Source organism: Ochotona princeps, chromosome 11 (assembly GCF_030435755.1).
Source record: "Ochotona princeps isolate mOchPri1 chromosome 11, mOchPri1.hap1, whole genome shotgun sequence".
Classification (NCBI taxonomy): Eukaryota; Metazoa; Chordata; class Mammalia; order Lagomorpha; family Ochotonidae; genus Ochotona; species Ochotona princeps.
In genome coordinates this window covers 23615996-23636994 of record NC_080842.1, presented here as the reverse complement: position 1 = coordinate 23636994, position 20999 = coordinate 23615996, and the positions used below count along the sequence as shown (strand labels likewise).

General features: G+C 37.9%; 1 protein-coding gene across 12 annotated transcripts in view; it reads right to left on the bottom strand.

The window, feature by feature from the left end:
* SORBS2 (sorbin and SH3 domain containing 2) overlaps window positions 1-20999 on the bottom strand; it is a 188267-nt gene that overhangs the window by 125356 nt on the left and 41912 nt on the right. For all 12 annotated transcript variants that reach the window (XM_058669909.1, XM_058669899.1, XM_058669900.1 and 9 more), the window contains exon 3: window positions 2243-2292. The gene's annotated coding sequence lies outside the window, so the exon portion shown is untranslated. The remainder of the gene's footprint in view (window positions 1-2242; window positions 2293-20999) is intronic.

The window sequence follows — 20999 nt, the reverse complement described above, 5'->3', positions numbered from 1 at the left end:
AAATGTACCACAATGCAAAATGCCTGCCTCACAAATCACTTTCTCTTGTATCTATTTGTCAAAATGTTTACATAATGTCTTTGCACTGTTCTACCTGACTAAGCTTTGAGGTATTTATGTTTGTTTTCTTCAGTGAGATTTTTTCTCCTTACACAAAATTTAATTTAATAAACAAGTACTGGCTTTTAGAATGTTTTCTCTTCCTCTTCCTCTCTATATACATATAAATCATATATAACTAAATTAGTGTGCTTTCAGAATACTAAATCAATTATTATAATTATAGATTGTGGACAATAAATTCTACAATAAGACATCTGTGTACTGATACCCAACATTCTTTCTTGAAAAATACGCACATGTAAAATCTGATTTACAATCAAGTAAGTCCAGCTTCCTGTTGAAACCACTATTTCTGTAGAAGCCAATGACCTTTTAAATGTCATGGGAATAGCTCTATAACTCTCCAAAGTCAGAATAGTGAAGTGGCACCTTCAGGCTTTACAATAATTCATCCCTTTAGAGAAGAATGTTCATGTGTATGACTAGGAAGAACACTGAAGAGTAACAGAAATGATTTTTAAAAGTAGTTTATTAGTAAGATGATCAAAACATTTTGCAACAAAGCTGCAAATTTTTGTAGTCACACACACAGATATTCTGGATTTTAGAAGTCCCCTTTCTAAGAGAAACCAGTGTGCCTAGGTGATAGTGAGAGGCTAAAATTTTTGTATGTGCTGGGATCACTCAGAAAGAACTTGCAGCAGATTGGCCAGTCCTACCAGTGGGACATTAGGGCCCACTCTTACTAGGCCTCTGCAAAGTAGTTTAGCGACATGGATGTGGGAGATGGTGAGTGCTGACTTTGGGGCATAATAGTTGTGCTTTAAGTAGACTTAGGTTCTTTGGCAGTGCTTCTTGGTTGGAGATGATCCAAAGCCTAAGAAGGGACCTTATGCAAGTTGTATCGCTTGCAAAAGATGCAATGAAGTCCTAACCCCTTAGTATGTGTGAAAGTGATCTTATTTGGAAATACGATCTCCCAGATAGAGTCAAGCCAATTGAAGTCTACTGGCATGGTGAGTCCTAGTAAGGAGAGAGAACTTGGAAATAAACAGATATACAGGAAGAAAGAACATCATGTAACATCAGAAGCTGAGATTTCAGTGATGCTGTCATAAACTATGGAATGCCAAGGATCACTGGCAGCCACTAGAAAAACGGACAGGACAGGGAGCCTTCCAAGGCAACATGACCTTGTGGACGCCTTCACTTCAGACATCTAGACTTCAGGCCGTAAGATAATTTTCATATTTATTTTGTTTCAAGCCACCTGATTCGTTGCAGTTTGTTACCCTTTGGAAAGTACTACCATGACTAAAACATAGCCTCTAGGACTCTTTTGTTTTATAATCTAGATTTTATACCTTGTGGATCTAAAGGAGTCACAAAACTAAGTCAAGATTTTTTGAAGGAACATAAAAGAAGTTAAACGCAGGTACGACACAGCCAGGGCAATTTCAGACAAAAAGGAGAGCCGAGAAGACTGAGAATGCAGAGGAAGCAATCACTAGCAGTAGACAGTGACATGTGGAGGGAGCTAAGGATTTCCCTGTCCTGTACATTTCTGGAGCCCATTTGAGCCAGGCAGGTGGAGAGTCAACAAAACAACCCAAGTAACTGGAGGGGCTTAGAAATGCCACTGTCAGGTGTGTGTATGGATGAGCATTGCTGCTCCCCTGAGATGAATCAGTGTCCTACAGGAAGTAGAGGCAAAGGTGATGTGGGAAGCAGCTAGAAGGAAAACATTTAAGGATAAGGGTGGAACTCAATGATAATTTTCTGACCGTTTTCCCAAGACCCATACTGTAATAAGCAAACAAAGAAATACATAAATAAAGCAGAATGAAGACTCAAGGAACAAGATTGGAGAAACTGTGAGTTAGCGAGTTTTCCTGACATTTAGAATGTTGTCTTGTCTCAATTTCTTGAAAGTCCTCACTGGCTTATTTTAAACTAATCAACTATGCCAAGGATGCCCATGCAGAATTTCAGGATGGTTCTGCTGGGAAATACATAGAAAAGAATGTCAAGGCAAGAATGTCAGAAAGGACTCAATTTGGGGTCCACCATCTCATTTTCTTAACGTCACCAAGAAGTGCTGTGTTAAAGCTCATGCATGAAATTCTTCCTGTGCTTATCACTCCCAAGCCCAGGCAGCCATGGTTCCCCTGGAGCGTACCTTCTGAAGAAATGCACCCAGATCAGAATGGTATATGAGTCTGTCTTATTCTGGCTCTAGAAAAGAAAACAACAAATAGGTGGGCAGGGTCCATCCTGTGTTCCTCAAACAACCAACATAGCAGTGAGATCAAACTCAGGAAAACTTCATTTTATCGGGATTTATTATTACTTTTTGTGGGGTCTGGGGAAAGATTGATAGCTACTTCTCAGAACAAGAAAACTGCAAGGCAAACTGGAAACACTTGTTATTATTTTTAGTTTTGTGCCCCAATTAGTCACCGTTTAGAAATTCTGTGGAAAAGACTGAGCCAGGCCTGTTTTACTCAGGGTCAGCCTCAGGAGGGAGTGAAACAGCAGTGTGACTTTGGCAGCTGTTGATTTGCTTTGCTGATTCATGTGCTTTCTTCTTGGCCATAACATAAAATTCCTCCAGTACAGCTTCGTGTATGACAGTTGACTAATGCTCCCAATTGCACGGAAGCACACAAGGCAGCAAAGATTGTAGTATTCGCATACGTCACACTATCATTCCTAATTGCTCCCAAATCCCAATTCCTTTCCAAATCCAAGTAGGATTGGACAGGAGAGGAGGGAGATAGATAGGGCATGATTTGGAGGATTAAAATCCAGCTCCCCTGCCCCACTGCTGGCTGGAGGCTAGGCTGCCTCCCTCTACTAAAAACCAATTCACTGTCAAAGGAAGTCCCTTTAAGTTCCCTCTTGCTAGAAAACAAGAAAAACAAAACAAATTTCTAGTTCATTACACCAGTTCTTGAGAATCCTTTCTTTTGCAACTCCAACGCTGTTTTGAGGATGGGTCTCTGCAACTTAGAGAGGTGCAGTAGTTTGAGTATTCAAGGCTCTGCAATGTGATCACAGTTGATCACACACTTTTTAAGTGAATTCAAAGATGTTTTCAGAGTCCTTGAATTTTCTCAACACAGGAAGGACTCTTATAGCAGGCTTTTGAGACCAGACTGGAAATGAAAGCCACAGGATATGGGCATCTACTTGGATGATGGTGGAAACTGGCTAAGAGTCCCCAAATTCCTTCTTGAAGTACTTTCCTAAACAGTCTATTTCTAGGTATCTCAAGAATCTGCCTTGATGCTGCGGTGAAAAGCCATTAACGCTTCTGTAGATTAATCAATCACTGAATAGTAATCGCTTGATACCCTAGGAGATTTACTTTTAGCGAATCACAGTGAACTATTTCTTTTTCTTTCTGGACAAAATATTATTGGAACATATCTGCAAATTTTAGAAGAAAGCTTCGCTCCTTCAGAGAAGGGCTCCAACAAGAATAAAAGGGCAACCTATAAACATACTCAATGTCACACTTCCTCTCAAATCTAAGTCTTCATTTTGTGGAAGGTACATGTTTTTTTATTGTTCTCGGGCTATAGCCTCATTAAAATGCACACCTGCTTTTATGTTATATTTTAGTTAATTTGCCGCTCAATTACATTATTAACATATTTGACTTTGAGTGTGTCTCTTTGTGTGTAATCATTAGCCAGTGATAAATCAAAACAGTTTACCTAAAGAAAATTTTATATACATGGTTGGATAAAGTTAAGCTTAATTAACAGAATGAAAAGAAATCCTGGAAAATGTTTAGAGTTTAGTATTCTAACATGATCTCAGGAACCTAACGATACTGCGTATTGTACCAACAGTTACCATGGTTACCACACTTACCATGATTTGGAAAAGGTAAACTTTTCCAAACTACGTTCACTCAGATTTTCCTCTCAACAACACACCACGTAACTCTGTTCATAATTTCCAATTAGAGATGGAGAGTAAACACATGGATAATAATGCTAATTCTCCAGGCCTTAGTGGGGAGACAGAACCACCACCACATCACCTGGATTCAGGTTCCTGGATCAATGCTTATCACAGTCTGCATCTACCGTGGTGAAAGCAACCCAATGTCATTGTCCCAAATATGTGTCCTCATCACTTCTTGACAGTTTGGATACACACCAATAAAGAAGCAATCTCAACAAGCTTCAGAGTTTCAACATCCTCAAAAATGCTGACCATGATGCTGTATGGCAAATCAGAGCTTCAACTACACTCAATTTTTAAATGTGTTTTTGAACTTAAGGCAATTATAAGATTAAGTCAAGTTACAAATTGATCTCATTTAATAATCTTTCCTGATCTGTGAGTGTCATGGTACTGTTCATATAAAAGATAAAGTTTGATCTTGAAATAATCTGGTGTTTGGGAGGTTCCTGAGCTGGCTCTGTGACCCACAAGATAGTAGGAAGAGAAGATGGGTTTTAAGGAAAGGTTGATGCCATTTAAGGAACACAGCTTTAGTTTCTGTTATTCTACTAACAGTGTAAAATGAGCTTCAGATCAACTACCTTTTCCAAAATGAGCCAAAGCTCACTTGACCACGGGCATGACAAAAGTACTGTGGGCAACATCTTGTTCCCATTGGTTTTCCATGGTTGCTCATGGTATCGTCTTCAGCCCCTGGTCCATGCTAACAGCCCACTCAATGACACCAGGTACTGAAAACCAATTTCAGCATTCATTCCTTCATGTCATTTACTTCTCCCTCAGTCACTGCAGAGTAAAAAGATGTCATCACACACATCTCATCCTCGGCAATCATTTGAAAAACCAGTAACTACAGCCTATATTTAGATGGACTGCAAGGTACCCATTTCACATAAAAACACCATACTCACTGGCATCATTACTCCTTTTGCCCCATTGCTAGCATTTTTTATTCCAAGTTACCCTGTTTGGTAAAGCACAGTAAAAATGCCTGCGCTCTAAATTGCTCTTAGCAACAGCTTTCAATGGGAGCATCTAAACTTCTTTGCTAAAGATTAGTAACCAAGGCAAGAACTAGCAATGTTGATTGGCCTCAAGATTTCCCACACATTCTCTTGTCAGCAATTATTTAATTGCATTTAAAGCACCACTTCTTTCACTGCTTTTCAACGCAAGATAAAGGGAGAGGTTGATCTTCCAGTAATTGCTCTGACTTGGGATTTAGACTCAGGATTTTCACTACTCTGAATTTTTGGATTTGGGGCTGGAAGATGCTGGGTACAGAAGAGTCTAGCTCTGATGGCCAACTGATATCTGTAGCAAGATTGTGGGTGAGAGGGAGACAAGCAGCATGTTCAAAAGATGCTGGTCTGGGATGGGTGTTTAACACTCTGGCCAAAAGCTGCTTAGGATGCCTGCATCCCATATCAGGATGTCTGTTTGAGTTCCAGCTCTGCTCCTAGTTCTAGCTTGCTGGTAATGCATGTCCAGGAGGACATCAGATGATAGTTCAAGGAACTGGGCTCCTGACACTCACATGGGAAAAATGAGTGGAATTCCCTTCTCCTAACTTTAGCCAAACCCAGACCTGGCCATTGTGGGAATTTGAGGAGTGAATCAAAGGATGGGAGAATCTCTGTTTCTAATCCCTCTGTCTTTCAAATAGATAAATAAAATAATATTTTTTAAAGTTTATGATTTCCTTTTTCCTCCATTAGTGTTGGGAATTTTTTTTTTTCATTTAATTTAACATTTGCTTTCTCTAGACTGTCTGGACTGGTTACTAATGCAAGTGCAATTCAAAATAAATTAATTTAAAAAATACGGTAAGGAACAAAATGAGACTTAAAACACCATCTTTGTCCAAACCTAGTTGGTCTATAAACCATTGAGGGTTTGGAGGTCTTTATTATATAGCATGAGAGGGAAGCTTAGATAAGGGGTTTCATGCACTTGACACCCCTTTGGAGTGGAGAAAAAGGTGAGCCTTCTAGAGGATAGAGCCTTTTGGAGGATTTATATGATTATATGGAACTAGTAGGAGAGCAACTGAGAAAAATTTATAAATCTTTTACATTGGTAAAAAAAAAATTGCCAGAAAATCAGGTTCTGTCTGTTGCAAAACATTTAGGCCTGATATGCAAAATGAGTTCCCTATTACTAAACAAACTTTTCCATTCTCAGCTTAACATGCAGAAATACTTTGTTGACACCAACTATAAGACAAGAAGAGTGTAATGTTTTATTAGTTTATAACACACATTCTCCAGTAACTTTTTGGAGTGTCTATATACACTATCCATTGGGCAAAAGACTTGCAGAGAAGGAAGCTAGAGACTGAAGAAGGAAAATAACCAGGGCAGTATTGCGGTTTTCATGTCTTCTTCAACATCTGTCTACACTTGAAACTTCATCAAGGTGGCCTGATACTGTGTGGTTTTGAACATACACAAATACTGTGCTGACCTAAAAAGAACACATTATCCACATAAAAAGCAATTTCCATGTAAATGATTGTGCTGTTAACCTTCCAGGGTCATTCAAATATTTTCTGAGAATTTGGCTGCTTTGAGTTCTTTCTTAGAATGCCATGTGTTTCATTTTTGTGCTCAACAACTGACAGGCTAGGCATTCCAACAAGAATCTAGTTAATTTGACCAATTCCCGTCAGGAGCAATGAAGGGATGGTTTTGGAAAGCCAGCCCCAGCTCGGGGATTTTCCTTCTTCCCTAACAGTAAAAGCAAAATATGCTGTGTGGCTTTGTAACTGGGCAAGTTTAGAAATATTTTTAAGTTTTCTGCTTTGCCAAATGTTTCACAAAAAAGTATTTTCTTTCCATTGCATGCCAAAAAATGTCACACACCCCCAAATATTTTTTCCCATATCTGGCTACATGTCCATGATTTTTTCTTTTCTAAGAATAAGTAAGTTTTCTGGGTTATAAAAATGCCACTTGCTCTATCAAATCAAACATATCTTTATATAGAAAAGGCATTTCAAACATTCTGCCAGTTGGTCAAAGGAAGAATTTTCATTATTTTTATTAAAATTATTTTTATTAAATATTGGGTCTTGAGTTCTTTTCGTGTCACTCACCAAAAAGTTCAGGCTTGTTTTATAATAATTTCAATTCTTACTTTTGCTCACTGTCCTCACACTGTTCTACTTTATTAGAAAGCACTAAATATGAATTAATTTTTTGACCAAAATAATACCTTGGAAATGACACCAATGTAAGGGAGCTCTCTGGGTCCCCTTCTCTATTCGCAGAGTTAGTTGGAGTTAGAAGGGCTCAGTTGTCAACATTTCAACAACTCCAGCATTAAAGTGTATGAACTTGCAAATTAGCTGTCAAGATTAATAGAAAGCTAACAAAGCATCCTGGAGCTCCCTTGCTTCCACTCCTGGTGTCCTATTGATCATGTGCTAGATAAAGCATGGCACACAAGAAAACTGAAAAATAGCAATTTGTAAGAGCTGGCTTGGTAGTTTCTTTTTCACTAGCTCACAATGGTAATTGCAGTCATAAAATCAAAAAGCTGAATAAACAATCTTAACATCAGGAATAGAGGGCAACACAAAAGCATGTTTGAGAAAAACAATGATAGGTGTATACCTAAAATGTGATAAATATTCATGGCAAAATAAATGGTAGGGCATTAGTGCTTCTAAAACTATACGGGATCTCACCTAACATACAGAGATTTAAAGCTTTGACATTGGTCAATTTAAAATACACTCATTGGTTATTGATATTTGACTAATCATTAGAAGAAAGGCTATTGTAAGTAAAGAGCAAAGTTGATGCATGATGTTTTTGCTCATTAGCAGGTTAATTTTTAGCTTCCCTGGGCGTTCCTTAGTGTTTGGGAGCATGTTATGCTCAGGGTGCGGTAAGGAGCCTCCAGTCCCTATTAATGATTCCCTCTACTTCCTGGTTTGCAAACCTTATGACTCTCTAAAATCTAAAAATGCCAGCTTATTGTAATTGAAGAGCATGAAAAGATAGTAAGCATTTCAAAGACAGCACAGGGCAATGGGATTCTGAGATGCCACACAGATGCCCAGAAGAAGCCAAAATTCCCTCCAAGATTAATTATATACGCGAAACAGGAGGATGTAGAAAATCATTTTCTTGTCTTTAATATACCATCATTCTGCCACAAATTCTACCACATAAAATTTCCATCTCTTTCTCAACTTATTCTAAACGTACCCTCTCCTTCTTGAGTGTGAACTATTTGTTACGGACATTTTCAAATTATAAAGCATCAAAAAACACTTACATTTTGGTGAATTGGGTCTCCCATGCTAAAATGATAAAACTCAACACAGTGAGTTGGCTTCTTAGGGATGGCAAATCAGCAGCAGCAGCAGGGTGAACCCAAGTCCGAAATAATACCCTTCATTTGTGGCAATTGGTGTAGTATCAGTGCTATAAAAAATAGATGATGGAAAACCGGAGCCTTTGACAGGAAGACAAGTCTGCCGTGTGTGGCTGGACGGGATGGAACAGAGAGTAGTGATAGGTTTGTTTGTATATCAGCCTTGACTTCAGTGCTGACAGGCAGAAACACATGCACAGGATATACTCATCTCTGTGGGCATGGGCAATGTTTGATTCGATTTATGTAAATGGCTGTGAGGTAACTGTGTGCACTCTTGCTAGGATTCAATTGGCACAGAAACCTTAACCTATAGAATATCACTGTGGAATGGGCAGTCCAAGTTATTTATAGTGCTTGAGTTTTTTTTTTTCTTTGTTTTGCCAGGAGGATTTTTTTTTAACATGACAATGAGCCATGGCTTTGACACAAAGAAAACTGGAAGGCAGGGACATAAAGGCTTGAAGGTCACCCAGCATGCAGTGAGGTTGGGAGGCCAAACGCAAAATAAGCAGCTCAGATCAGTACTAACTGTGCTAACTGGACTGGCATGTTGGTATATAGAGTCAGTGCTCAAAAATATGTACAGGAAATGTAACTAAAAATTATGAAATTAAGACCTATGGTCTGTGCCTTGCTTAAATGCCAACCCATGTGAATACAAGTACATTCAACATGACAAAAGTTATTAAAGAGAAATCTTACCTGCAACCTCTAACATTACATAAAAAGGATCAAGAGAAGTGAATCAGGAAAAATGCAGGGAGGACGGCATACATGAAAGGTTATTTCTTGCTTCTCCAGTCCTACCATCTTCTGAACACATATGCCACACCCAGGATCCACCCTTCTCCCTACTATTCATTCTGCTTCCTTACTCTAGGGGTTCTGCTTGGGTACAACTCTAGAACCTACACCAAATAAACTGAAATACATATTCATGTTCGTTATCAGTTTCATTTCTGCTCCACTAAATTGAGCAAACAAATTATATGTAGGCCAGCTGATAAACACAAATTCTAATGTTTTGCCTTTAAGGTGATTTTAAGAAGCTCACTGCCTCCCGCCCAGCAAGGACTTCCACTGGATCCTTGTCTGTATTTGCCCTATTTTATCACCCATGTTTGAAAAACTTTCATGTCTGATCCAGTCTCTCGTCCTTAAGGGTTGGAGAACCTCTGTGATGTGCTAACTTACCTGTACGGCATTGGTTTGTCAGCTGCTGTGCAATATTTCTGATTTACTTTGTCCGATCGCCTATTTTCTCTGATAATTCTAGACTCTATTCATCTCCAGTTCTCAGCCCCTAGTCTGAACTTTAAGAATTCAAGTGTGGAGTTGAAATAACCTTTTAGGATCTCAATTTTCAAGCCTGTCAGCTGGAACTTTGGGGCTGCCCAGTACCTAAAACAGTGAATAATAGTAGGTACACACACACACACACACACACACACACACACACACGAGCTAACTTAAGGGACATACAAAAGTGGTTTCCAAAGAGTTCATAGAAAATGTATATTAAGAGAACCCAAGCCAGGATCCAAAAATATTTTACGTCAAAATAAACTTGTACAAATTTATTAAAATGTGTTTGGAATCTAGTTCAATGCACTAAGAAAGATAAGCCTTCAGTTTGAAAAGAGCTCCTATCAGAACAAATCAAATTCTACACAATTGATGGTGAAGCTTGGGTAGAAGAACGATGAAATCATTGATGTTTGACAGAAAGTGTATGGAAGCAATGTCATGAAGAAATTGGTACTCTACCAAAGGAAAACTTCTGATTTCTTCTTAATACTATGTATTGTGATTTAAAATATACCAAAATATTTTAAATGAATATTTTTTATGTTAGACTCTTGCCTAACATAATATGTATGTACTAGACATACCCTACGTACTAACAACATTTTTCATAAAATTTTTGTCATTCTTCCATTTAATATTTTGCCATTTTAAAATAAATGTTCAGTATTGATAGTTTTCATTTCAATATTTAATTATAGTTACATTTTTGCTGTTGTTGAAAAAAGAAAGAAAAAATTTTTTAAAAAAGCATCCATTTCTCTTCAGCTCATTATGTGAAAAAAGTTTATACTGATGTGGTTAAGCGTCCAAGATTTTCAGTTCTTCACAGACGGGTTAAAGTACTAGTTTCATTTCAAAAATATATTTCAATCTTGACAGAATGTACCTTTAGAAATAAAGTTTAACTTTAATTTTATATTATCCCCCTTTTAAAAAAAGATTTATTTATTTGGAAGGAAGAGTTGCAGAGAGAGGGAGAGAGAGAAAACTCCACTTCAGTGACTTACTTCTTAAATGGTTGTAACAGTCAAAGCTGGGCCAGACAGATACCTGAAGCTTAGAATCAACATCAAGGACCAGGATGGAGTTCTCAGCTCCTATCCTTCACCCGGCCCACACTCACATGCTACAGACATGAGGGTAGTGAAGCATTGACTCAAGGTGGTCAGCACAATAGACTCTCCATGCTCCCTCAGCACGCACTGCTCCATATCTGTAGTGGGCAAATATTGGCCTTGATGCATCCTGAACACAGGAGCCTGGCATCTCCCCTAGCTCAGAGTAACCTGTTGTAAGAGTTAGTAATAAAACTTGCCTTTATTGTAGGTACCTTTTGTGAATTTTCAGGTGAATTGAAAGAGAGGCCTATTATCTGTAGAACTGGGAAATTAGTGTTTAACCATACAACACCAGGGCACATGACCTTGGCCTCATTCGTTGGGACCTGAATTTAAGTGAACTATGTTCAGAATGACTGGCCCCATTATCAGGAACCTCATATGATCAACCGTGAACTCTTTTCAAATCATGTTGGCTTCAGTCTATGCAACACATTCTTGAAAATATTTTCAGAGCTTACTCTCTGTCAATCAATCTTCTGTATTTACATATGCTTCTGGAATTTGGAATAAGCTGAGCTGGGGAGCAAGACTCCAAAATCCTTTAGGAATTGCACAACTCTCCAGGCACATTAAAGCAAAATCAAACCACTACCAAGTTAGGTAAGCAAGGGATGGCTCTTGGGAAATTTGGAAGAGCTTATAACCTTAATGGTGAGAGAAGATTTGTTACTGCTTTTATGCTGCGTTTTTGACATTTGTGACATCTAGGCATAAATAAAACTGATCTTCCTCAAAATAATGTTTCATATTTAATTAGATTTTGTTAGTGAACACATTCATCAGTTTTTAATACAGGTAATAAACTGGAAAATGACAGCTAATCTAACTTACTCTTAGGTCTTATTTACACTGTACATTGGACAATGATATGATTTCCCTGGGTGACTTCTGGAACCTTTGTGTTGATGAACTTCTGAGACCTGTGCAAGAAACATCTTCCCAATGGAAGAGAACCAGAGGCCCCATCTAAATTCTTCTCCAAAGAGAACCTGAGGAAAACGGCAGAGAGACCACAAGCTAACCTGGTGTTCTGTTCCTACAGGGTGGAAGAAAGTTACCAAAGCATGTTCCTGAAGTATGGCCCTGCTTGCTATAGGCAAAACCTTTTATTTTTTTGATGCACAGTTAGGGGAGCTCAAGCAAGGTCTTACTCATAAAAACTATTCCCTGATGCAGCCCTGGGCTTCCATAATCACTAGTGTGGATCAGTGGGCACCTTGCCATTAGTGAACTCCCGGAGGCAGTACTGAGGAGATCCTATACAGCTGGCCTTTATGGGATACAGAGAAAGCCCAGGCCATCTAAGAAGAGGGGAGTTGTGGAAAGGGTCAATGTCAGCCCTCACTGCCAAGGTCCTGGGTTGCTATGGGCTCAGTAACTTGATGAGGACCTGAAGTGGTTGCCAAGAGCAGTTCCAGAAATTGCTCCTGCTCTAACCCACCTTTGGGGATGGCAGAGGAAGATTTAATTGCTTTGACCTTCCTGCCTTCTTGATATGCCATTGAGAGTTTGCCTGTAGGGAGAAGATAGGTTCCTCATTTTTCCACTAAGCAAGAAAAGGGGAAGAAAACCTTTGCCCCTGAAATCTTCATGGAATTGAATATCACTTAATCAGTCCCAAAGACCACTGATTCCTGGCCATTCTCCCTCTGTTACAGAGAAAAAGATCTTCACTTGCTGAATGTTGGAGTCTGTTGACTAGATCAGCAGAATTTCACCAAGGAAAGGATCGGTAGAGATAAATTAATTTCATGTGTACATTTTTTATGAGTCTGATTGTGTGAAAGAAGCAAAAGCAGAAAGAGTCTGAAGAGGCCAGTTTGTCAGAGACTAAGGGTCTAGTTGAAGAATTTCAGTTGCCCATTCAAACAAAATAAATACAGAAATGAACACAAAAGCCTTAATACAACCCTCCCCCTGCAATTTGGGTGGGGGGACAAGAGAAAAAAAATGAACAAACAGGAGAAGGAAAAAGAAAACTGTGTGCCTATAAAGCATAAACCCATTAATCTCCTTACAAACACAAATCCTAAGTTATTCTGTGGGGACAGTTGTTCATCTGCTGTTCCCTCTGGGTGCTATGATTTTCTTTTCTGTCCATAAATACTGGTTACTAAGTATAGCCATTGGGAAAATAGCTAAATGTTCGAGTCTGAACACTTTTAGGATCTACACAAATACTGTTCCCTAGTCACATCACCGTGCTGCTGAGAGACACCATGTAGTGGCACAACATGCTGGATGTGCAGCATCCCATACACACAGGTAAGCATCGCTGCTTCACCACTCACTAGACACATGACTCAGCAAGTTGTAAAGCTATTTCCTGTGTATTAGAAGAAAAGGATGACAAAGTATTATTATAAAGCGTCAACTACATTTATCAATTGTATACAAATTATAAAATCCTGTTTAATTTCACACCATCACAATATGGGTTTAGAATTGCTCATAATCTAACTATATTGCCCTGGTCCAATTGGAAAATATCAAGATAGTAAAGCACATCTGGATTTTGTGGAAATATGGGAAAACGAAAAAAAGTATGTTAGGTAGTTCATTGTGTTTTAGAGAAATGTAGAGTAGCCACTGAGATGAAAGACATTCCACAAGGAGGGAACCTATGTCAGAGCTGGTTAATGTGACTCAGCACTGTAGAGGAAGCTACAGCACATTAGCCACGGATAATTTCCACCCAAAAAGGGCACTCAGTGCAGCTACTGGTGCACAATAAATATCTGATCCTAATTAGAGCTAATGAATGAATTTTAATTTTGCATTCACCAAATTTTGCAGGACACTGACCCACCAATGCAAAATTAAAAAAAAAAAAGCTTTAGGGAAGAAAACTGTAGTTATTTTAACATCACCAGTAAACATTTTTATTGCCTAATCATTTAATTAATGTTGATGAAGAATTGTTCAAATTATTTTTAAGTATTTTGTAGCTTTAAAAATGATCAGATGAATAAAACAGTTCATAGGATACAGCACAGTGCTCTGCACTGAATGAGAAATGTTAATTTTATTTATTTAAATTGATTCATCAAGGAGCTCAGGGTAAAAGATGTGTCCTAAAATATGATAAGCTTTAGTTGGGGTTCTGATTTAGAATTTAACCAACCAGATTTTAAGTCTATTTTTAATAATTATTTAAACAGTCTTCTAAGATAAAACAAAAATAATAACTTTGGGAGAATTAAGAAAGATCAAGATCTGTGCATTCTTTAGTTTCAGTGAAATAACTCTTATCCTTTTAGGAAGCAGAGATATTTAAGAAGCATTGGCTAAAAGACATGCTGAAAATGGAATCTAAATGCTTTCAAATGAAACAGAAACGTAAAATTCTTAGTCTTTTTCTCCCTACTCTTTTAAAACCAGAATGTCACTGGATGTGAATTTCAAACATCATTGTCTGAAAAAATAAAACCTGCTAAGCACATCTTTGTAGATAATCACAAACTCTATTATACCATATCAATAGCATATTAATAAGGCATATTTTTGAATTATATGATTCTGGAGTTTCTCCACCTTTGCAATGTTGGCCAACTATTGTAATTCTAGTATGTTAACATTACATCCAGAGCAAGTCAGCTCCCGATCCAGTCTGTAATCCAGTAAAGAGCTTCCTTTCTACTAGCCCTCCACCATGCCGTAGGGGCTCAGAGTCCTCCACACTTCTTGAATCCAGTTGGTGGATGACAACAGAGAGACAGCATGGAGAAGCATGCTTAAGCTTCACTAAGCAAATGTGCAAGAAGTACATGTCACTTGGCTCTACAAAAATCACACACATGGCTCCTCTCAACTGTGTGGGAGGCTGGGGGAGTATATGCTCGCTGAATGCTCAAGAGAAAGAAAAAAATGGGTTTACTGAAATACGCAGAGAAGTTTCTGGCAATGAACCTGGTTGGATGCTGCTTTTCCCAATTTTGAATCTCAATATACTTGATAGATGTATTTTCTTTTTTTTTTTTGTGAACATGTTATTTTAATAAATCACAAACACAAAAAAGTGACAAATCAATATTCAAAGAAAAAAATCATGAACAATACAGAATCAACATATTTAATCATCTGTGTAAGATGAGAGGCCTTCACAGTCTCTGTTTAATTGAATTCAGAAAACAATAGCAAAGTATGGGCTTTGGGTAACTCTTTACTCTTGATTCTTTTTTTTTTTATTAAATTTATTCATTAATTACATTGTGTTGTAATTTCTTTTTTTTTTATTGTTAATTATTTTGCATTATGTGACAGTTTCATAGGCTCTGGGAATCCCCCCCTCCCTCCCCCTCCCCTCCCCCCGGTGGATTCCTCCACCTTGATGCAGTATTACAGTTCAAATTCAATCAAGATTCTTTCATTGCAAACATATACCAAGCATAGAGTCCAGCTACTTATTGTCCAGATGGGTTGAACAGTTTCTTGGGGAGACCTTTTCTGGTCTGAAGTTTGAGCTGCAGAATATCATCACAGTCAATTAAGAGTCCCAATATAACATCAACAGCAATTTGCAATGTTATGGAATTGACATGGTTTTGAGTAACCAGTGTATTAAAAAGAAAAAAAAAAAAAAAGGAAAACAAGTCCTAGCCACAACCTATGATTAGCTCATTGACATTTCAATTTTAGTTCATATACAGGACCGGCTGCTCTATACCCAATGACCAATTATCTTTCCTCAGCAGATCATTAATCTGAAGTTTTGGGTAGGGCCAATACTGGGTTATATCAATGTGGTAAGCATGTGCCTGACAAGCTGACCATGACCCTGACAATCATCCTCCCCAGACCAACTTCCTGTCCTCAAGCCATCTTGTTCCTTTTCCAGTCACTTTGTGATTGTTTTCTGCTGCAATCCATGGCTCTTGGGAAAGAGGTGATTAATGGCCCTTGCATCTTTTTACACTCACTTTGGACAAGACCATAGATTTCACTTTATCATACTACCATTAACATTATACTCCTTTCAATTTTTTTTGGATGGAAAAAAATAACAAGAGGATAATAGGCATCAATCATGTACACAAATGTGAGGAGTATAGCATGAAAGTGTTCCAGTCATAAAATGCACAACTTAAAATGTGATGTAAGTATCAGAGACTGAATAAAATCACATTTTGACTGGCACAACGAAAATTATCATGAGATGGTAGGAGCAAGTTGTAAAAATCGAGGTTTCACTATCAGTCAGGGGCAGCTCACACATTAACTCAGATGACAAAGGTCAGAGGTCTTACTTTGATGTTAGCATTCATCATTTAGAACTGGAAGAATAGCCATATTCATTCTCTCAAGACCTTTCATTGTAATTACTTATACTTACAAATATATATGTATATACAAATATATGAAAGGAAATGTCTTCTCATTCTTTCAATCTTGCTTAACTTAAAATGTTCCAATGTTTGTTCATATCACTTTGATGATCTCATATATCCATATTTTTAGAAGAACAGACTTATATATGAATGTCAGAAAACATCCAAACATCAGTTGAAGTGTAAAATAAATAGCAAAAAGTTTAAAACTCCCATAATTTTATAAATTTCATTTTAAAATAGCTATAAAATTGAGGCAACTTGATTGAAGCAAATGAAGACATCCAAGAATTTTTAATAGTGTGTGTATTGTTTGGACTGAGAGTTAGTAAAATACACATGAAATAAGTTGAAATGTTAATTTGATGCTTTTTGAAGAAAGGATATTCCAAGAAAACCAAACAGTAGACACTTAACAGAAGTCCTTCCCTGTTCAGCTTATGATTACTCTTTATCTATGTAATTATAACTCATCATACACATTAGCACATGTAGACCTGTAGAATTTAATTGTAAATAAAATTTTTCTTTTATATAGCCTATCATTTGGCTATTTATAACATTAACTTTTTTTTTCATTTGAGAGGCAGAGAGACAGAGAGAGAAAGGCAGGCCCAAGGCTCCCATATTCTGGTTCATGTAGTAGATGTTCACAGTGGCTAGGGCTGAGTTGGAGTGGGCTGAGCTAAAGCCAGGATATGGGAATTCAATTTGGTTTCCCAAGAGGATGTCAAGGATTCAACTATATGATTAATCACTTTGCCTCTCAGAATCTTCATTAGCAGGAAGCTGGAGTCAGAAGCCAGAGCTGGGATTTGAGCCAAAGCATTCTGCTATGGTACCTCAGCATCTTCACTCATGTCTTCACTACTGGAATAAATATATACCCTAACACTTATTCTTGATTCTGTTTTACAAAATCCTAGGCAGTAGGTTCAATAGTCTATTTCACAAAGTTTACTTTTCTGCCCTAAGATTCCAGGCAGCCCATTTTGCAGATACAAATACAAACTTCTATAACTATCTTGCTATCTTGTAAGAGTAACCTCCCAAGGGAATACCTTACAATGTCCTAAAATTTTTCTGTAGGTTACACCCTCTGAAAGTTCCACTACTTCCCAATAGTCATTCTGAGGACAAAGCCTTCATAACACATAAGCCTTTGGAGATCTTTGGCATATTCTAAATCAACTTCAACAAGCATTTAAGGTTAGATCTTCAACTTCTACAAAATACTCCATGCCATACCACTTTGATACTCCCATGTGGCAGATCTTTCTTTCCCACATCAAGCTGGCTCATTGAAATGGCAGATATTTAAGGCTAGCACAGCACAACCTAGAGGACTCCAACTGCCAGTTTGATTCCTATTTTGTTCAACATATTCCCATTCCTCATCTATGACTAGATTTCTTTTTAAAGAAGATTTATTTATTTTTATTGAAAAGGCAGATTTACAGAGAGAAGGAAAGACAGAGAGAAAGATCTTCTATCCACTGGTTCACTCCCCAAGTGGCCGCACTGACCAGAGCTAACCCAATCCAAAGCCTGGAGCCAGGACATTTTTCCAGGTCTCCCATGCAGGTACAGAGTCCCAAAGCTTTGGGCCATCTTCTGCTGCTTTTCCAGGCCACACACAGGGATTGCACAATCAGGGATCTGGATGGGCCCGATGACTAGATTTCTTATCGCGGAAGTACAGCTCTGATATCAGGAATAACCACATTTGCTATGTGTTGTAAGTGACTCATTTCATTAATGTCCATGATTTGGCCAAACATGGGAATGAGTACTTTGGTAAAAGTAACATAATGTGTCCCTACATGCATCCTATGTATATGGCAGCTGCACAGATTTTGTGCCTTCAGCAACATTTGTTAGAGCAATACTGATCCCTGGAAAAGAAATATCACACACGTGCACATGCGTGCGCGCGCACACACGCACACTCACACACAGAAACTGAAAACCAAAACAAACCAAAAAAACCCTCATCTGCCATTCACAAATGAGTTCCTGAACATATCCAGAAAAATAAAGTGTGCAGCTCATTTTAAAAAGCACATTTCTCTTCCTTTAGTTGCATGCAGATACTTTTATGTGAAAACATTGACATTTAACAAAAGGAACCAAACTTATTGCTGACTTCAAGAACACATATGAAAGCATACGGAGCAGAAAAAGGAAGTGTCACCAATATTACTCTGAATATTTATCACCATACCAGTAAAGCAACGTGCATGTTAAGTGGCGACTATTTCAGTCACACAGTAAAAGTTAATAGATGCAGCTCCAAACACAAGACTTAATTCACACACACACATACACACATACACACTGGGATTAGTCTATAGAGAAAATATATCTTCTATGTTAAAATTCTACATTTCTTTGAGACACAGTTCAAAGCAACGAAGAAAATTTTAAACATTTTTTCACATTTTACTGCTTCAATGTCCCAAAAAGCAAACACCTGAACACATGTTCAAATGTTCAGACTCATGACCATAATCAGTAGTGTCTTTATTCATTGAGAATTTCATCTCAATATCCCTCTGTTAGGCTTTTTCTTGGGTATTTACTTTGAATATTCATACTGAAAGTTCAAAAGGGTTTTTTTTTCTAAAATTACATTCACAGGTCAGTTCATAAATAATACTTCCTTGATACTTAAATGCAGGCATACGTTCCAGTTCTTGTGCAGATAGCGCTCACTGCAAAGATTGTGTTCCTAATAGACAAAAGCTGTTACATAAATTTGCCTGTATTTAAAGAGGGGATAGGTCACAGCAATGTCTCACATACCTCTTTTGGGGGAGAATTGTAACTCATACTTCTTTACTTCTCAGACAGTTGTAAAAAGTGACTTCATTCTGGCACAGTGCAATGCTTTTTACTAACTCTTGCACTAAGTATTTTCCTGATCAATCCACTTTCCATTATAGCTGTTTTTTGCCATTGGCCATTTGTTCTCAAAATCATAGATTCTACTTTTACAGTCACCTGCTTCTTTCTTTCACAGCTGTCATCATAATTTTAAAGTAATTGCCGTATATGCAATCACTTTTCAAAAACTATTTCCCACTGCACTGTGAGTTCCACAAAGGGCAGAGAAGGTGTCCCAAGTGACTGTCACAGAGGCAAGTACAAAATCTGAGTGGACCCTCAACCAACAATTGCTGGTTAAATGACATAGAAACCAATAATTCAGGAAACATTAAAAGAATCACAAATTTGCCCTTTAGAATTTCATTCTTCGTATTGTGCCAGGCAAATAAGGTCAGAAATCTTTTCATACAAAAACGTAATGTGTGGAAATTTTTGCTGTCTCAAAATATAACTCTATTTCTTGCATTGTGTTTTTTACTGAACACTGTATATGGAACATTTAATACTCAGCCATGTTTATCAGTCTAAGAAGAACAATTTTATATATAACTCAGAAAGGAAGACAATTTTTGCCATTTACTAATAAAACCAAATAGCTTTTCAAGTGAGCACAGATAACTGCTTCTAATATTTTGAAAATTTCACTGGGCTACCATGGTGGCTTAGCAAGCTCATCCTCTATCTGCAGCACTTGCATTCCATGTGGGTGCCAGTTCTAATCCAGCTGCTCCACTTCTGGTCCACCTCCCTGCTTATGGCCTGGGAAAGCAGGGGAATAAGGCCCAAGACCTAGGGCCTGCACCCACATGGAGACCTGGAAGAACTTCCTGGCTCCCAGTTTCAGACCAGTTTTGGTCATTGAAGCTGTTTCAAGAATGCACCAATGTATGGAACATCTCTGCCTCTATAACTAAAATAAATAAATCTTTAACTTTTTTCCTATTTACTGAATAAAATATTGTCATAATGATCTTTTTATTGCTTCGGTGATTTATTTATTAAGCACCTGTCATTCTCATAGATCAATGTATAGGAATTGTGGTTTCCAATCTTGCAGTGTGAATAGACAGCCTTTTAACTCATTTTTTTTAACGCTTAGCATTTGCTCCTATAAGCATCACATCAGTACCTAGCAAATGACAAAGAAGCAAATGATACGTGCATACGATCAATACTGCATCAGGAGAATCTGAGGAAAAGGTTTCTTTGAGTAAGTATCAAGGCTGACACTGGATCTCAGTCCCATGGCTGGCATAGCCAGCCACACCCTTTCCTCACTAATGAGTCTGGAAATGCTGCCAGCCCTGCCTTTTATTGTGTAAAACACGGGGTTATTTATGCCTCAACACAGTGTACTGATTTAACCCCGTTGACTGACATAGTCATCTTTCCAGGTTCTTAAAGCCTGAATAGTGAATAGCAAATAGGCAGGCTGCTGTCTGACAACAGGGTATGGTAGATGGGAAGTCAGTATGAAAATCTGGTTTGTTTTGGCAGTAACTCTGTAATGCAGAGAATGGATGGGAAGAGTAGGCAGGATTCTATTGACAAGAATTTTATTTTTTTTTTTTCTAAAAGAAGAAATGTTTTAGAGTAGAGTTTCTATTCTAATACCACTGAGGTGACTTAGCATTGATTTCTGCAAAAAACATTTTAATTATAGAGGGACTCTTTAAATGGTTGGGAAAGTTATTTTCTTTCAAATCTAGATGGTTAAAATTGTGTTTTAAAATTAACTCATTTTAAAATCTAATAGGTTTGTAGTTGTGAAGAATAAATGCTTGCATGTGTTTTCCTACATTCTCTTAAAAAGATATTTCATGGACCCAGTGCAGTAGCCTAGTGGCTAACTCCTCACCTTGCATTCACCAGGATCCCATATGAGTATCAGTCCATGTCCCGGCTGCCCCACTTGTGATCC